Source organism: Pelophylax lessonae (assembly GCF_965119305.1).
Source record: "Pelophylax lessonae genome assembly, chromosome: 1".
Classification (NCBI taxonomy): domain Eukaryota; kingdom Metazoa; phylum Chordata; class Amphibia; order Anura; family Ranidae; genus Pelophylax; species Pelophylax lessonae.
Genome location: NC_138768.1, coordinates 21,815,531 through 21,829,704, shown reverse-complemented (window position 1 = coordinate 21,829,704; position 14,174 = coordinate 21,815,531).

Below are 14,174 nucleotides of genomic sequence, written 5' to 3'. Positions count from 1 at the left end.
CTGGTAATACAAGAAAGGACTTTGCTTGCTTTGGAAATCACAGCTTGGCATTGCATGCTATCCAGATCCTTCTCCGCTATGGATTCCCCCAGTTCTACTCCACCTAGTATGTATGATGCATGCATAATCTTAGCCCCAAAGTGCATAACTTTACATTTATCAACATTAAACTTCATTTGCTACATAGTTGCCCAATGAAACAGTGCATTGAGATCAGCATGTAACTTGGAGACATCCTGTAAGGAAGTTATTCCACTGCAAAGACTGAAATGCTACTTTTAATCACAGACCCTATATCATTTATAAAGATATTAAAAAGTAAGGGTCCCAACACTGATAATCTTAGACCATTCAGAGTAAGACTCATTAACCACTACTCTCTGAATTCTGTCTTTTAGCCAATTTTCTATCCAATTATAAACTGATCTTTCCAGGCCTGTAGACTTTACCTTACACATTAGCCGTGTTTGGGGAACTGTGTCAAACACTTTTGCAAAATCCAAGTATACCACGTCCACAGCCACCCCTCTGTCCAAGGTTTTACTTACCTCCTCATAAAAAGAAATCAGGTGTGTTTGACAACTTCTGTCTCTCATGAATCCATGCTGTCTGTTGCTTAAAATGTTTTTTTTTTTCCAGCAAGAACTCATCTATGTGGTCTTTTATTAATCTCTCCAGTATCTTCCTGACTATATAAGTTAAACTAACAGGTCTATAGTTACTTGGCAAAGGCTTTATCCACCCTTATTCTGTCTAAATATTTCTGGACCATATCACTTTTGAGCCATTGTGGATCATTTGGGGCTGTGTCAATACCGTCCTCATTATGGTCATGAGCTCCAACATGCTCCTTTGTATATACAGAGCTGAAGAAAGTATTTAATAAATCTGTCTTCTCTTTGTCCCCAGTCACCCACTCCTGATTATTTTGTAAAGAGTCTATATGCCCAGTAGTGATGGACGAACATTGGCCGGGGCAGTTCGCGAACGTGAGCCGCAAATTTTCTCAAAAGTCCGTGAACCGCGAGTTTGCAGCGGGCCCCATTGACTTTAATGGGAGGCAAACTTTAAAAACCTTTAGGTCATATTTGCAGCCACAAAAGACGTACTAGCTGTGCACAAATAGTCCCAGCACATGGACAATGTCATAACAGAAGTATTGCAATTGGAAAAGTTGCCCTAAATATTTTTTTTTTCTTTTTACAGCAAAAAATTTTTTTTTTTTTCATAAATCAGCCAGAACTGACAGCAGCCGGTAAATACATGTCAAATACATATAGGGTCCATTCACACATCTGTAAAATGGGTCCGGATCCATTCCACAATTTGGCGGAACCTTTACAGACCCATTGATTTTCAATTAAAGTCAGAAAAAATAGGCATTCACAGGATAAATAAGTAAGTGTCGGCCATTCCAGGCCCTAAAAATTAGCCCACATGCGTTTACCTGACAGCTAAGAACGTAGTATTCTGTGGCTGAAGGTACATTAGGCATTCACAGGATACAGAAGTAAGTGTCGGCCAGTATTGGCCTCAAAAATTAGCCCACTTGGGTTTACCTGACAGCTAAGAACGTAGTATTCTGTGGCTAAAGGCACATTAGGCATTCACAGGATACAGAAGGAAGTGTTGGCCAGTATTGGCCCCAAAAATTAGCCCACATGGGTTTACCTTACAGCTGAGAATGTAGCATTTGGTGGCTGGAGGTACATTAGGCATTCAAAGGATACAGACGTAAGTGTCAGCCAGTATTGGCCCCAAAAATTAGCCCACATTGGTTTACCTGACAGCAAAGAACGTTGTATTTGGTGGCTGGAGGTACATTAGGCATTCACAGGATACAGAAGTAAGTGTCGGCCAATATAGGCTCCAAAAATTAGCCCACATGGGTTTACCTGACAGTAAACCAAAGTTGTATTCTGTGGTATTTTGTGTATTCTGTGGCTGGAGGCACATTAGGCATTCACAGAAAAGTTCTAGGGATATGGAGAGTGGAGAGTGGTCTGAGATTGCCATGTCATGAATGGTAGCGTCTTGCGATAATGGGAGAAGGGAGTCCGAACAAAAAAAAATAGTAGATTCTTGTGAAAGTCTTGTGAGGGTGAGAGTAGAAGGTATATTCGCGATCAGCCGGGTGGAAATGCCGCCACATGTCAGTTAATGAGAGAGAGTCAATGAGCGTGGCTAAAGGGGTCGGGTTCCCGATCGCATGGGGCAACGACGCCGGGGGAGAAAAAGATTTGTCAAGGACTAGATCCATAACAGCATTAAAGTCGCCCCCTACCAGGCGCGGGACATTTGGTAGGGTCAGTACACGGGCAGATAGCGCGGTGTAAAATGACTGGTCGGGGACATTAGGGGCATATACATTGGACATGACAAATTCCTTGCAGTGAAGTCGGACATGAGCCGAGACAAGCGGCCATCGGAATCCGTATCCACCAAAAGAATTTCCACTGGGAGGCGTTTGTGAAACAATATAAGTACCCCAGCTTTACGGCCTAGCGCAGTCGAGCCCACTACCTTTCCTACCCATAGCTTTTCCATACGTGCCATATCATCGGCCGGAAGGTGAGATACCTGGATAAGAGCGATGTCTGCCCGGAGGCGTTTGAGATGCCGTAAGACTTTCATCCTCTTAGTCAGGGATCTAACATTCCAGGACACTATCATCATGGTAAATAGAAAGAGGATATGTATGTGCAGAAACGTAGGTAGAGCTTACCCATAGTAAAATGAAGAGTGTGATATGTATATTACGTGTAGACCCGCCGAGTAATCATATGACCGCGTCGAGAAGGAAGCATTGCCGTCATGTGATTGACCTCTGAGGGAAGGAAACCGGGAAGGGAATGTACAGGAAAACTGGATGGAAAAAAAATAGACAAAATAAACAAAACAATACAGTCTCACGGACTTCGCTTTTTTCCGCATGCGTATGCAACGGAGCACAGCTCCCCAAGTGTGACTCCAGGGACGAGAAGGGATGAGTTAGGCCCTCATGGAGTTTGTCACTGCAGTTACCTGGGTCGCGACCCACGACAGAGCATAGTGCAGCCATAGCATACGTATCAACCATGGGAAAAGGAGCATGTAAATAACAGTAGAGCATCAAATCAAAGATATACAATAAACATATAGATTAACTCTACATGAAGAGGACAAGCTTAAGAGTCATGCCGTCCTAGACGGCAGGTACCACCCGGGCGCTAAGCCCGGAGGAAATCGATCCAAGGGCCCGACAGATAAAACAAACCAGAACCAGGGCCCGAGATGGATCAACGAGGAGGTCCAGAGCGACCAGCGCTAACCACATCCGAGTACCGTTGCCGTTTAGGGGATTCCTTTCTGGGGTTCCACTGAACTGCGGGTCTGGAAAAAGAAAGGGCTTTAGCAGATGTGGAGTGACCAGGATCACCGTGGTGGAGAGAGCGGACAAAATTTTCTGCCTCTTCTGGGTCTTGGAAAGATAGTTGATTGCCGTTCGGGGAAGGAAGGCGTAGCGTCGCCGGATAGGCCAAGGTGAATTTCAAGCGTTCCTGGTGAAGTTTGGAACAAACGGTCTGGAAAGCTTTGCGTCTTTTTGCGACCGAGTAGTCAGCAAATATAAGAATTTTCATACCTTCGATCTGGAAGTTGTGGGTTTGGCAGAATTTCTGTAAAATGGAAGATTTGTCCGCATAGTTCAAGTATTTCGTGATGATGGGGCGAGGGGTCTTGCGTTCTTCAGAGTACAGACCCATTCTGTGAGCCCGTTCCACTACGCAGGTCCCCTGAAGGCCCAAAGCGGCAGGAATTTTCCGCGCGCACAGTTCAGGAATGGCTGAGGGCGCAACAGTTTCAGGAATCCCAATAAATCTCAGGTTGCTCCGGCGTGATCTGTTCTCCAAGTCTTCCAACTTGTCCATAATAACGCGGTTCAATTTGTCCTGAGAATGTTCCGTGCCCTGGAGCTGATAAAGTTCATCCTCAATATTAGAGATGTGACTTTCTGCCTCATTGAGGCGTTGGGAGTGTGAATCCAGCTCCTTTTTGATGCATGCCATGCCAGCTGCCACGGCCCGCTCCACCGAGGCCGCAATGGTGGGGGTCAGCAAGGCTACTACAGCCTTAGCTATCTTATCGGTGGAGGGGTCCTGTGCAGAAGGGGATGCAGTGGGAGGCAGCAGGGGGTCATCTGCTGGCATCCTGGAAGTGTCCATCGCTGCAGTGTCTGGCAGGGTGCCGATGTAGGCCGAGACCGCGGCCTCGATTTGCGCCGGGCCCGGCGGCGGCCGCGGTGCCGCTTTTTCCAAGTACTGCTCCATCGCGCGAGAGAATGAAGATCACCGCCGGGTGACGTCACTTCCTGGTCTACGGCCAAGACCGGAAGTCATTGAGATTACACTGGAACCGCATCGGCGGCTGCATTCTGTTTACACGCTTATACTTGTCTACTAAAATGTGAGTTTGTATTCTACTTTTTATCGTGAATAAACATTGTTTAAACATACTACACTATAAGACCCTCTTTCCATCTTCCCCTTAAACTACCGAGTGTCTGAGCAACTATTTTTAAGTGACATCCTAGACCAGCTTATGGGACCAGCACCTTGATACTTATATCGTTTGTGGAGGTATCACCTGTTCCTGGGAAAGTGTTCTTGCTCCCCAAAGGTCTCCAGGTTGACACGGGATACCTGACATGCCTGTATGAAAGATAAGTGAGGTGAGCGGCCATTGCATCTGTTTTCAAGATTTTTTGCTCACTTACACTGGCACCGGGATCACTAGAAATCGCCTACTATTTGTTCCACCGATTATGAACTTTTCATTTAAGATTTGGAGATCTACACTGGACTTTTTCACGTATTAATTTGGATCACGTTCTGATTATTTCTTACCATATGTGATTATTGTTACCTTTTTTTATATCTCTGAAATTCTTTCAGAGTGGTTCACTCTTTATAGGGTATTTTATACTCTTTGCTAATGTTCATCGCACTTTTCTGAATCACTTTCTCATTATAATTGGAAGTTCAGTTTTGGTTCACTTTTCATAGGACACATTTATTTATTTCTTCATTTATACTGGAGCCTGTGACCAGTTCTTTTATTCATAGAATTTGTGCAACTCGCTTTTTGTCACAGGGCAGGTTTTACCTTTGCACTCTTTATATTGCCAGCGGTTCACCCTTCATAGGGCACTTCTTATGTTTGTTTAATATTAATTGTTTCAGTCCGAGCTTTTGATCAGTTCTGGGTCTATAGAACTTATACAATTGCTCACACTACATTTTTTAATATCACCCTTCAGAGCACGGATCGCATGGTTTTTTATTTACATTGATTTAGCACTGTGGCACATTTACCTCTGCATTTGCACTTTATGCCTTTCACTCATACTTATGCATTTAATGTATTGTTGAGCTGTTGAAGATTACCCTCCATATTGTAGCTCTATATTTGTCTACTGTTTACAGTAATGTATGGTTCACCAATTTAATGAGGTTTTCAGCGCTGGTTACTCCTTTATATTATAATCTGGAAGTGGAACCTCACAAACATTTTACACCAGACCCCTATCCAAGCATGCACCCTGAGTGACTAGGAGAAGGGTGGATGGGCATTTGCCTCCCCAAATTCTTAACCATACTAGGCCACATGCCCTCAACATTGGGGTACCTTCCCAGCGGGACCGCTTTGCAACAATCCTGGCCTGGTAGTTGTGGGAGTCTGTGGGTGGAGGGGCTTTTCTGGGATTTGAAGACCCTTTAAAAATACTCAAAGAAATAAGACTTTAATTATACCACTTTACAAAACTGTGGTTCAGCCACATTTGAAGTATGCCGTCCAGTTCTGGTCACCAGTTCTGAGGACGGATGTGCTGGAAGTGTAGAGACACTAGAGAAGGGCAATAAAGCTAATAAGGGAGGACCTCAGTTATGAAGAATGGTTACAAACATTAAATCTATTCTCCCTGGAGAAGCACTTATGAGCAGATATGATCACAATATGCCAATTGTTTAATGATGATTCTAACATAGCGAGTAAACTATTCAGTCTCAGGTCTCTTAAGAAGATTTGCAGCCACTCAAAAAAGTTGCATACAAAATGGTTTAACCCTAAACTCCGTAAGAGGTTATTTACTGTTAGACCTGTAAGGATGTGGAACTCCTTTCCACAGTTAGTGGTGTCAGAGAGTGTTGACAAAACTTTTAGATGGACATCTTTTTTGTATAAATATTTTTATTGATTTTAAAGCATAACAGATATAGAGAAAAATCAAAAACAACACATAAAAAGAACATTGCAGTGTGTTACAAGAGTGAGAATCCGTAAAATTAGACAGGATCTGATACATATCATGTCTCAAGCAATCTTGTGAGAATGAACAAAGGAGAGATATCCGCATAAACAATGTATAGATATAACAGTTTAGAAAGAACATAACTTGTGCATAATAAAGTCTGGGATTAATCGCCCAGTGACCATAACAATGAGTAAGCGGTGACCCTTGACCAGGATTGTCAAATTAGCACTGACGGATCAGTTCCGTATGTAGCTATCCGGCAAATGGTCGATATCATCATTTCATACCAACAGTAAGACTGTTTGTCAGAGTTTTCATCAGGGTAAATTGTAACTGTGAGAAGTGCTAGGGGATCTGAAATTGACTCCTCCCCTCACCCACGGACACCCCCAATTGGATCTATAACTATGCCCATGGGCGAGGGGGGATGAGTGGAATTGCGTTTATGGTGGAGGAGGGAAAGGAAAAACAAGACTGGGGGAACAGTCACTCACCGCTCAGTCCATTCTATCCAAGGTTGCCAAGATCGCAATATGCGATGCTTAGAGTGATTTTTAAGGGACAAGGTACGCTCATATGTATAGTGTGTGCCCGTGAGGTCAATTATGTCTTGAATTGTGGGTGGTAGTACTTGTTTCCAGGCCTTTGTGATATTTAGCCTAGCGGACAATAATAGGTGTGTCATGGTATGTCTAATCTGCAGAGGAAACCGTTCAATCCCCAGTGACAAGAGTGCCAGTCCAGGGTCTGGTAAGATAGTAACGTGAGTAATCTCGGACAAGAGTGTGAATGTGGCCTTCCAGTATGCCTGTAGTCGTGGGCATTGCCACAGTATGTGATAAATGTTGCCATCACCACCACATAGTCTCCAGCATTTGCCATCGTTATTTGGGTCGAACTTGTGAATTCTGGAGGGTGTGAGATACCAGCGGAGGGAAATTTTTATGGAAAGCTCCCAAAGATTTGAACAGCTTGTAGCTGAGTATACAGAATGGAACGCTTGAGTCCACTGTTTGTCTGTGTACTGTGTGCCTATGTCTTGTTCCCACTGTATGTGTGAAGAAGATTTAGAAAAGACAGTTTTATGTTGAAGTATGTTATAAAAGGTAGTTATTCCTTTTTGTTTAGGAGGACACAGAATGCATAGGTACAACCAAGTAGGGGTTGGGATTGTCAGAGGCCAGGATGTAACGGAAGTCAAAAAGTGGGTGACTCTAAGGTACAAAAAGATGGAGGTGTCTGGGAGGTTGTATTTAGTTTGTAGTGCCTTGAAAGGAAGAATTTTGTAGTCCTGATATAGGTTGTTGATGTATCTAATACCCCTCCACTTCCAATCTATAAAATAAGATTGGTCCATGAGAGTGTGAAGTGCCGTAATGGGAATGCTAAGTGCCATACAATTAGGATGGGAATCACTTTGTGCAAGCAGTATTTTCCAGGCTCTAGCCACAGCGGACAGAAAGAGGGGAAAATGAGTGGGAATTTTCGCTCCTAAGGCAGTAGCCATTAGCCATGCCGATAAATCCTTTCTATTGCAGTAAGAGGATTCAATGGAGCTCCACAACGTGGATGGAGCAGGTTTAAACCAATCTCTCAAGTTAGTAAGCACCGACGCCAGGTAGTAGTCGTAAATATCTACATACCCGGCACCCCCTACAGTACGATGTTAGATTAGCTTGCCGTGTGCGCACCTAGGTTTCTTGCCCTGCCAGATATATGAAGAAATCTGGGATTGGATGGATTTAAAAAATTGATGTGGGACAGGGATTGGTAGGGTCCTAAATAGGTAAAGTAGTTGCGGGAGGAACATCATTTTGAATGCCGCAAGTCTCCCAAGCCAGGAGAATTCAGAAGATGCTAGTTTTTTGAGGTTGTCTTGTAAAGCTGTACGTGCCGGAATGTAATTATATTTAAATAATGATTTAGGAGATGTTGTTAGTTGCACGCCCAGGTATGATAGAGTATGCTCAGCCCATGCGTATGGGAATTGCTGTTGTTAGAGAATGCAGGAAGTAGAGTCAACCCCAACATTTAATATATGAGATTTTGATTCATTAACTTTATATAGGGAGACCTCTCCAAACCATTGCAAGGTCCTCTGAACTTCCGGCAGGGAGGCTGTGGGGTTCGTGATCATGAGTATAACATCGTCCGCGAAGAGACTAATTTTGTGATGTTGTTCTGCTATTTGGATTCCAGATATGTTAGGATTGGAGCGAATATGTTCAGCTAGGGTTTCTATAATCATATTAAAAATCAAGGGGGAGAGGGGGCACCCCTGTCTCGTGCCATTAGAAATATTGAACGGGGTAGAGACCACTTCTGTGGTGCGGACTGTTGCAGAAGGCGTGGAGTAAAGTGCCATTATAGCCTTGTGCAAGAAACCGTGGAGCCCAAATTTGTGAAGCACAGAGGACAGAAAGCCCCAATGAACCCTATCGAATGCCTTCTCTGCGTCCAAAGAGAGGAGCAGAGAAGGCGTTCCGGATAAACCTGCATGGTGAATAGCGTTGACCACCCGTCTAGTAGCGTCTGATGCCTGGCGACCTTTGGTAAAACCGGATTGGTCCTTATGTATTATTTCAGGGAGAATATCCACAAGCCTTGTAGCTATCAGCTTGGCGTAGATTTTCACATCCATATTCAGGAGCGAAATAGGCCTGAAGTTTTGGGGCTGATTAGGTTCTTTCCCCCGGTTTAGGAAGGGTCACTATCATGGCACACAACATTTCTTTCAGAAAGGAGGAGGAGGAGGCAGCGGAGTTAAAGACACCACGCAAAAGGGGTATCAGGGAACGTTGGTACTTCTTATAATATTCAGCTGTAAAGCCGTCTGGGCCAGGAGATTTCAAGTTGGGAAGGGAAGATATGGCTTCCGTTATTTCCAAGTCCGTGAAGGGTACATTTAAAGATTCCAGGTCCTGGGGAGATATAGATGGCAAATTGATGTGGTCAAGGAATTTTTGGATTTCGGAAGTAGAGGGCTGGTGAGTCAGTGGATCATCCCTAAGGTTATATAGGGATCCGTAATAGGAGCTAAAGGCATCAGCTATGAGGTTAGGTCTAAGGAGTTTCGCTTTTGATTTGGGGTGAATTATATAGGGAATTCTAGTCTAAAGTCTTTGCCCTTTGATGCGGAGGGCCATAGCCTTGTTGGCCTTGTTGCTAGTGGAGTATGTGGTAGCTTTCCATCTTTTAAGGTTATCACTAAATTTAAAGAGGAAGGCCCGGAGTTCCTGTCTAAGGGAGAAGATTTGATTATGTAGAGAGGTAGAAGGGTTCTGTTGGTTTTGCAAATCTAGGGCGGCCAGGGATTTTGTGATGTCATCCATCCGCTGCGACCTCCTCCTCCGTTCTCTAGCCCCCAACTGTATAAACACCCCTCTCAAGACAGCCATATGAGCATTCCACACCACCACTGGATCAGCATCCTTTTGGTAGTTGTCTATTAGATAGTTATCAATATGTTTCTGAACTTCATCTGCATATATTGGGTTGGAGATGAGATGATTATGCAATCTCCAGACAAATGTGGAGCAAGAGGGGGGACCATGAGAGATCGTGATGCTTAAGGGGGAATGGTCCGACCAAGTGGCCGTGTGGAGCTCTGCGGCAGAAATACATTCCAACAATTTCTTATCTTAAATACAAAGGTCTATACATGAGTAAGTGCCGTGACGCAGGGAGAGGTAGGAATAGTCCCTCTCCAACGCATGACAGCACCTCCACACGTCATATAATTCATTATTCCACAAATATCGAGGCAAAGAGACATTGTGGCATTTAAGGGTAGCAGATGAATCCAGGGTACTGTCTGGTGCAAGATTAAAATCGCCACATATGAGAAGATTACCAAACTGGAGAGATTTAGCCTTTTTGACAATTGAACGGATGAACGGCAATTGGTGGTGGTTGGGTGCATATAAATTTACAATAGTATATTTCTTATTGTGGATTGAGCAATGAAGTAAATGAAACGGCCTTTAGGGTCCAGAATAACCTCATGGGACTGGAATTCCAGGGAGTGTTTAACCGCCACAAGTACACCTTTGCGCTTCTTTTTCCCAGAGGCTTGATAAATGGTAGGGAAAAGCTTGTGGCTGCATTTGGGAGAAGCAGATTTGGAAAAGTGTGTTTCCTGTACACAAATGATATCACCGTGGAGAGAACTAGCAGTGGCCCACAAGGAAGCACGTTTTGCCGGGTGATTCAACCCCCTGGCATTCAACGAGATGAGTTTAAAAGACATATTAGATTAGTCCGGAATAGGAAAGGGCTTCGTCTAACGGCTGGAAGTAGAACAAGAGTTTCTTAGGGATCTGGGAACTCCTTGTAGCGGAGTCCTATAGAGAAAGTATTGGTACCTTGTCCGATGGATCGTAGTTGGGTGGAAACGTCCGCACTAAGAAGAGGTGGTAGATATTAAAGATACGATATGATGGATGAAGAGAGGATATGTCTCTGGTGGTCACTCGGGGTCTTACAGTTCAACGATGCTGGATCTGCGGTCCTCAACGATGGAGGCAAAAAGAAAAAAGAAAAGAAAAAGAGAACAAAAAGAGAGTCAAACAGAGCACCAATTAAATCAAACTGTGGATAACCTTGTAGTAGATGTACACAAGAGCTATAACTATCACTCTGGTGATGTACACTAACACCAAAATATAGTAGAACTTTCAGCAAGAATAATCCCGTTCTAGGCTTGCTGAAGAAGAATTGGGGGTACGCCACCGAAGGTGGAGTGAGGGATGTAGTAGAAAGGTGGTCGAGGAGTAGTAGTCCGGCCGGACCATAGAACGCTCACTGAGGGAAGCGCTTCAAATCATGAAGAAAAGTTTTGCCTCGGGGCCCCTGTTGGTGCCTGGTGCGAGGGGAAGAAGACTGCCGTGGATTATCTTGGTATCCTCTCGGAGGGTCCGGGATAATACCCCAAGAGTGAAGGAGCTTCATGCCGCCTTCAATGGTGGAAATGGAATGCGGAATTCCATTGTAGGTGACTAGCAGGGTTGCTGGGTGTCGCCATTTATAGATAATTTTGTGGTTTGAAAGAGCTTTGGTAAGAGATTTCAACTGCCTCCTTTGTTGTAATGTATGTTGGGAGAGGTCAGCAAACAACTGTATATCTGCATAGGAAGCAGGCAGCGTGCCTAATTTTCTGGAGACTTGTAGGAGTTTTTCCTTAGCTGGATAAAAGTGTATGCAGAGCAACACATCTCTGGGGATAGAGTCCTCCAAATGATGCGTCCTAGGGAGCCGGTGGATCCTATCTATGGTTAACTTCATAGGGGTCAATTCTGGCATCAGTGTTGAAAACATGGTGGTAGCATACTGATGTAATTCAGAAGGTTGGACGGATTCTGGGACACCCCTCACTTTAACATTATTGCGGCGAGAACGATCTTCAAGATCTGCCAGCTTGTGTTTGATCCACATGGTATCCTCTTTTTGATCTGAGTAAGCATCCACTAAGTCATTTACTATATCAGTGCATTCCTCCATCTTGTTTTCTATATAAGACACCCTGTTCCCCATTTGTTTCATGTCACAGGAAACTTTTTGAATGATGGAAGATAAATTCGCCATTAATGAAGATTGAAAAGTAATCAACATGTTCTTCATGGTGGTATCAAGCACTGGCTGCCCAGTGGTGGGGAAGGCCGCTATGGAGGATTGTAATGCTGACATGGAGTGCATGGAGGGTAATGAGGTACTCACAGCGGGGTCAGCTCGGTCCTCAGGGTGATGAGGACCGAGCTGAATATTTTTTTTTTTTTTACATACTGTCACCATAGCAAGTGCAGGGTCATTATGGCAAAAACATAACATTTTCAAAACACTCACCACGCCTCTAAAAAAATACCTTTTAGAGTTTTTTTTCCAAAGTGTGACAATCTTGTTGGTGTTTCTTCTGTCCTGGCACTTCAGGGACTCAAGAAATGTGATAGGTAGTCAGGAAATTAGATGTGTAATTTATGCTCCCTGAAAGCCCAATGGTCCTCCTTGGATTTTGTGCCCCTCTATGCATCTAGGCTGTGAAAATGTATCACAGATGTGGTATTCCCACACTCAGGAGGAGAAGCAGAATGTGTTCTGGGGTGTAATTTTAAGTATGCCTATGCCGTGTGTAAGAAATAACTTATTAAAATGACATTGTAAGATTGTAACAAAAAAAAAAAAAAACTTCAAAATCTCACCATGCCTCTTCAATAAATACATTGGGGTGTCTACTTTCAAAAGGTGTAATTTGGGGGGTATTGTCCTGTCATTTTAGGTCTTCAAGAAATGAGGCCATCAGTACATCAGGACTGATCAATTTTCATATCTACATCCCATAGTGTACAGACTTTCCCACGGACTAAATAATATACATTTCTGGGTTATTTTTACCAAAGAAATGTAGCAGAATACATGTTGGTCTAAATTTATGACGAAATATTATTTATTTGCAATATTTTATCCAAAATGTATGTTCTTCATTTATATAGCAAAATATCAAAACCTGGCGCCGATTAAATCCTACCAAAATAAATCTGTATTTGTTTAAAAAAAGATAACATTTAATTAGGGTACAGTATTTCATGACTGAGTATTTATCATTTAAAGCATTACAGAAAACTGAGAATAGCAAGGGCAGGAAGGGGGGGGGGGCACCAAGAAGTGATGGGTAAAATGTCACTTCGGGGTCCTGCTGCCAATAGGAAGAAGCTAATGGAGTGTGATCTGCACTTCATTTGTTTAATGGAGGGCAGGGGAGACATCAGAGTTCTCATTAAAGGGAACCTGTCCCAAAAAAGTATCACATAGGGGACTCATATCCTCATAGTTTAAAAAATAGAGTGTAAGAAAATAAAAGGGTAATCCAAGCACTTTAACATCTCAAAATGCATATACTGTATATGAGCCTCCCCCACCCCCACATACACACATAGACAAAAATAAACACAGATAGCATGGGCGCCTGCACACTTAAGCTTCAATTTTCTACACACGTATTTAACACACATGAGTGAGAACTAAAATGTTAGGCCTGTTATCAGTTATCTGGTATGAGTGGATTGTGGGTGCAATGTCCGACTCCTGCAGACAAGTCCTTCAGCTTTCTGCCCATACATCTCTACAGGCTTTTTGTTAGAAAGCTGGAGGATTTGTGAATGGACTACGAGTGCACTGATCAGTACAATCACAGTCCATGGATACTACAATTCTTTTTTTTTTATATATATATATTTTTATTAGAGAAAGAAAAAAAAATGTGGTACAATGTTATCATGACACAATTTTGCAGTTAAAGAAGTGAAACAGACATACGCGAACAGAGCATAAAAGAACAATCATAAACAACGAAGAAAGACATAGTAAACAGATCAGATTTGAAAGAGTCTGCAAAGGTAGGTTATCTCGCATGGTATGGGGAGAGAGAACCACCTTAAAGGTCGGATGACTCTGCACTGGTTTACTATCCATCAACTAGTTGAACAAAATAACTAGTAGGCCTAAACATCGGGGAACATTGCTTAAGCTAGAAGGGAAAGCGGGAAAAAATATGATATAAGGATGGTTTGGTCGAGAGGGGAATGGGAATCTCAGTTATCCAGACTGTGAGGTTTGGACTTTCAATTTGCCCAGGGAATGGGTAATAGAGGCCTGAAGATACCATTGAGTATACTGAAAGACAGTCATAATAGTCAAAATTTCCGATGCAGAAAAAGTGTATTCAATAAATTTACACCATTTTTTTAAAGAATTTACATGTATTGGTCAAATTCTGTAGAATAGTAATTGTTCTCTCCTTGAAAAGAAGCGCTGTGAGGTCCTTTTGAACCATGGATAGTAACAGTGGCGAAGAAACAGTCCAGGATTTGAGTATTGGTTTTCTTGCTGC